This window comes from Colossoma macropomum, unplaced genomic scaffold, assembly GCF_904425465.1.
Source record: "Colossoma macropomum unplaced genomic scaffold, Colossoma_macropomum, whole genome shotgun sequence".
Taxonomy (NCBI): domain Eukaryota; kingdom Metazoa; phylum Chordata; class Actinopteri; order Characiformes; family Serrasalmidae; genus Colossoma; species Colossoma macropomum.
The window spans coordinates 38,780,592-38,786,591 of NW_023494784.1; positions in this window are offsets into that span (position 1 = coordinate 38,780,592).

The window sequence follows — 6,000 nt, forward strand, 5'->3', positions numbered from 1 at the left end:
TGCTCCAATGTAGGGAATAGTGATTAGGGGACCATTTCTGTTCCCTATAAGAGTGCTCCACATAGTGCTCCAATGAATGGAATAGTGATTATGGGACCATTTCTGTTCCCATAATAGTGATCTACATAGTGTTCTAATGTAGGGAATAGTGATCAGGAGACCATTTCTGTTCCCTATAATAGTGTTCTACATAGTGCTCCAATCTTTGGAATAGTAATTAGGGGACCACTTCTGTTCCCTATAATAGTGCTCCACATAGTGCTCCAATGAAGAGAATAGTGATTAGGGGACCATTTCTGTTCCTTACAATAATGTTCTATGTAGTGCTCCAATGTAGGAAATAGTGGTTAAGGACCATTTCTGTTCCCTATAATAGTGTTCTATGTAGTGCTCCGATGTAGGGAATAGTGATTAAGGACCATTTCTGTTCCCTATAATAATGTTCTATGTAGTGCTCCGATGTAGGGAATAGTGATTAGGGGACCATTTCCGTTCTCTATGATAGTGTTCTATATAGTGTTCCTGATTTTCCGGTGTAGGGAATAGTGTTTAGGCAACAACACTAATTCCACTTGTTTAATCAATTCTCAGTCTTCAAATAGTTGAGGAGTGTGTATCCAGTGTTCTGCTGGAATAAAGACAGGTAGCCACACACTGACCCTTCCACAGCGAAGACTGGACACCCTGCTTATTGACCACAGAGCTCATCCTTCATATGTAGACAATACAAAGTCCCAAATTACGCATTACTTTCAGCCACGCAAGTCAAACAAATAGAGGGAGTCATCTCACATTTTTGTGTGTTGTTCTTTTTTTAAAGTGAAGAAAAGAGAATAAGATCCCTTCAAGCACCTCAAAACCAGAGGATGAACTTCAGCCTATGGCACATGTGCATTTCGGAGCCGTTCTTTCTGACCAGCAGTGCGTGTTGAATGGTATGCAGGTCACTGGTCCACCTCCCCTTTGTTTCCCAGCAGGACCTACGGCCCCTGCCTTCGGTTCCCATGTCTGAACGGAGGGTAAACTCTGAACCAGAGGTGTGTTAATCTCACACAGCACCTTCATACTGACAGAACTGGGACTGCCTTTGATCAGAGAGAGAGAGAGAGAGAGAGAGAGAGAGAGAGAAAGAGAGAGAGAGAGAGACTGAAAAGATGGGAGGAACAAATCAGTGTAGATTAGTAAGACGTGTCACTTTCAGTCAAGATGGAGCAGCAGTGACTGTGTATGTCTGGGTGGAGGATAAAAGTGTGTGTGTGTGTGTTTTCATATACATATACTGTGTAAAAGTAAGAGACCACTCCTCATTTATTTAATGACCAGTCCAAATGGCTATTAAGCACAAGTTATTCATTTTCAGGAGATATTTCTGAGGAGGTTAGATATGAGATAATCCATAATGTAAACTTTATACAATAATTACTTATTTTTTGGTTATCTGCCTCATGCCATGTTTCAAATATGTGGCATCCTGGATTATAATTTTATAATCTCATGGTTCTATATGTATATAGAATCATTTCCATGCCTCAATCAGTCTTTGCATGGTGAAATGGTTCTTCAGATTGATAAGCAATGTGTTGTATATGGTTCTATATATAACCTTTTCAAAAATGGTTATTCTGTTTTTGCAAGCTTTTGGTTTTATATTATTAAAATTTATATTATTAAAAAATATTATTAATTTTTATATTATTAAAAATGTTGATTCCAAACTTTTGAAGAGGAGTGCAAAGAGAAATGGTGTGTGTGTATGAGATAGATAGATAGATAGATAGATAGATAGATAGATAGATAGACAAATGTAAGAAATATTAATAATTTATTTGTTCCAGCACCTATCGTTCATTTAAATTGTTCCATTAATTGAAGATGGAGGCTCTGGTTGTAATAGTTGCTAAAAAGTTGACACACAAAATTAATTAAGTGTAATTCTATATTTCTTGAGCCAAATAAGCTCATACATAATACATCATAAACATATGACTATTAAAATAAAAGTGATTGGTGAAAAAGAGGCTGTGCCAAATTTATTTTTAACTACAAAGTACAACAGCCAACATCAGCATGATAAACATTATTATGATAACATTTATTTACATGTCTACAGTGTGTTTTTGATGAATCTGTCAGTAAAAAAATTAAAAATTGACTTTGGTTGATTTAAATGGTGGGGTATGGACTTGCTGTACGAGACTTAGTTCTTACTTTGTATTAAAACTACCCAATGCGGAGGCTGCACTTTAGCTTAGCTCTAGCTTTAAACACTTAAAAGCATGACTCTTCAATATTTCTTTAATAAAGGCAATGGCTCTGTTCAGAACCATGAGTTCTATATAGAACCATTTGCATGCTTAAAGGGTTCTTTGCACAGTGAAATGATTCTTTAGATTGGTGGAGGCTGTGTTGTATATGGTACAAGCTTGACATAACAGAACCATTTTTGGTGCTAGATAGAACCATTTTTAAAAAGGTTTCTTTTCGATTTCACCATGCAAAGGACAATTCGAGTATGCGAATGGTTATATATAGAACTAAAGTTAGAACTAATTATAGTTCTAAACAAAACCATTTCCCTTCCTTAGGAACCCTTGCAGAACCATCTTTTTTGAGAGTGTAGAGTTGGCTGTATGCTTCAAAATGGTGCAGTGTTGTAGCTACAAAGCAGGGGACTAAAATAATACACATGTGAATTCTGCACTGAGAAAAAGAAAGAAAAAGTTAGTTGTATGGTTCAAGAAATGTGCATCTGATGCTGTGCTGTCGAAATTTGCAGGTGATGTTGCTATGGGAACATTAGAACATGACCAAAGGTACGTTCTCTTTGGACTTATTTAACTAAATAACCATGTTACATTTTGCCCCCACTCCCCCCTGTGCATTTGCATGACAAAATAATTTATGTCTTTGTGCTGTTATTGCATGTTCTTGTGTGCACTCCAGCCTGTTTTTGAGTGTGTGTGTGTGTGTGATGGGTGGGTATAGCAGTGGGGAGGGGGCTGAGTGCAGTTATTTCAATAGCAGGAAACTGAGCTCACAGTGAACAGAGACATGAGTATGGAGCACGGCGTGAGAAAGAGCCAGCACACACACAGACACACACACACACACACACACATTCACTTCTACCTCCAGCTCCCAGGCAGCTCTACACACATTTAAACTATAGACATGCAGTCAAGTGCATCATCTGCAGTAGAACAGACCAGAATCCTTAATCAATTTTTATTATGTGCTCTTGTTATTTGAAGCTTTGTGTTTGCAGCACAGGCTGGTAAACATGAGATTAGCTCACACTGAATGAGTCACGCTGTTTAGGCTGAGCCTGCTTTTATACACAACAACTCAGTGAGCAGTGATATTACATTACAGGACTCTCTGATATGAAACTCTAATAGTATAGTATATAATATTCTAGACTGGACTGTTCTGATCAGTATTCTAACACTTGGGTAGATAATATTCTAGACAAGCTCACTGAAAGCAAGTAGTATTCCAGACTACAACACTTCAGCTGAGTAGTGTTGTAGAGTACTGGCTCTGGTTGTACCAGGTTTGTGTAAGTTTATACTTACATTTTGGCATAAGGTCTTTACTAAGTCCTTAGTTACACTGGTCCCACGTTATATTAAGTGTCTATAATAGCTATGTAGTTACATAACATCTGCAACAACAATGTAACTACTGATGACTTAGTGTCACAGATGGATTACAGAAGTACAGCCTGTGTAATTACACATGTGTATCAAATTCAGTTTTGATAAAATTCAGAGTTACACTTTAAAATAAGTGGACAGTTCCTGTGTGGTTGTTATGTAGGTACTGTGTAATAATGCAGAGGTAATATAGACATTGCTTTGGGTTTAATGCAACACATTTAATTAATGTCATTAAAGTTACATTTTAAGATAAGGGGTCATCTGCTGTACTGTCACATATACATACGGAATGGTTTAAAGCTGAAACTGGTTACAGTGTCACAGCACTAGCAGCATAAATGCTGGCTAAATGTTAGGAAAGCTGGCAGATACAGTGTAATTAATGACTTAATATAAGTTATTACAGACTTCCTTTTACTGCTGAAAAAAACTGCCATTCCAGTCTGATTACAAACGTAATTACATATATGTTATTACCCTTGTGTAATTACATGAGAGAGAATAGGCTGTTATAACTATTAAGATACACTTGTGTAATTACATGAGGCAAAACTGAAGCTGATACACATGTGTAATTACATAAGGTGTACATCTGTAATCCATCTGTAACAGTGACTAAATCATTAGTAGTTACATTGTGCTTGCATATGTAGTTCACATGTAACTACACAGTTATTACAGACACGTTTGAACTTACGCACAGCTGGCACAACCGGCCACTGGTCTATTCTACAGTACTTGGTATCGTGCCAATTACACTTTGAATAGCATTCTAGAAGTAATAAAGTCAATAATGCTATTTAGCCTAAGTATTCCAGTCTAAACTACTTGGGCTAGATAGCACTGTTGATGAAAAAACTGAGGTCATTTAAAATTCTAGACCAGAATATACGCTCACCGAGCACTTTATTAGGAACACCTCCTTGTTTCTACACTCATTGTCCATTTTATCAGCTCCACTGACCATATGGGAGCAGATTTGAATATGAGTTGGATTCCTCGTTCACTAGAGGGCAGCACAGTCCAGTAGCTCTGTAGGAGGTGGTCAGTAATTCTTTGTCCCTCTGTTCTGTCTGTCCTGCTCAGTCATGAGACACACATTCTTGCCTTTTTACTCTATGAGGATTGTAAAGTTCTTCAAAATAAAAGCTTCAAAGAAACCTCTATGTGTATGTGTGTGTGTGTGTGTGTGTGTGTGTGTGTGTAGTCTTAATATCCTTCCAGCTGTTCTGTCAACTCTATTTTCACACCTATATTCTCTCTTTCTCTCTCTCCCTCCCTTCCTCTGCCTTCCTCCACACACACACACACACACACACACACACACACACACACACACACACACACAGAGGTTTGTTTATATACGATGTCAGGACATAAGGTCATACATGCATCCTGTATGTAGGGTTTTGTTTGGAAACGCATTAAATGCCACTTTAATGAATTTTTATAATAATAATTTTTTAAATGATGTTGGCAGTGGGATTATAAAATGTCAGTGTTTTGCAATGGTGAAATCACTATTGCTCACCAGTATAACAGAAAGGTTTTTCCATGTTAATGGTTCATTTTTATGGTAGTTTTTATTACATTTTACATATAAAACCATAATGCATGTATGGTATATATATGGCCACTAGAGAAAAAGCTTCTATTTTGCATTCTCGTCTAATCTAATGCAGCATTTTTAATAACAAATGATATTGTCAGCATAACAATTTGAGTCAAAAGTAGAATCATTGAATGTTTCCATGAATTTTGACTCCCTCAGTTTTTGGTGTGCCCCCCATTGCCTTAGTGATGTCAACTAGAGCTGGCATGGTCTACACAAGTTTGTGGAAAAGCCTTTAATGAGAAGATCAAATCCATCTGAACATGAGCTTCAATGGAAGGAAGAAGGCTAAAAACCAAACCAAACAAAACAAACGACCAAAAAAAACAGATCTTTTACAAAGGCCTTAACATAGTGAGTACTGTAAGTTTGCTGAAATTTCAATAGTGGCTATAAACAGTGCAGAATTTAGAATTTTTTTCTGTAATTAAATTGTCATATTGTGAAGTGTTGTGTAATTTCATATATGTATATATATACATAGGTGTGTATACATACATATATATAAATCATTTGCTAAAGTTTTTGTTTTTGCATTTAAATTTAAATTGAAAATGTGGTTTTCTGCTAACTTTGGGGCACAATTTCTATTTTTTTTTTTAGCATATTTGACAAAGAATATAACGTAAAAGACTGTATGACTTTTTCCATTTTCCAATTTGTTTTTTATTTTTTCCCACCATGTTAAATTCAGCAAATAAATAGTAATTGTGCATTAAAATGTGCGCT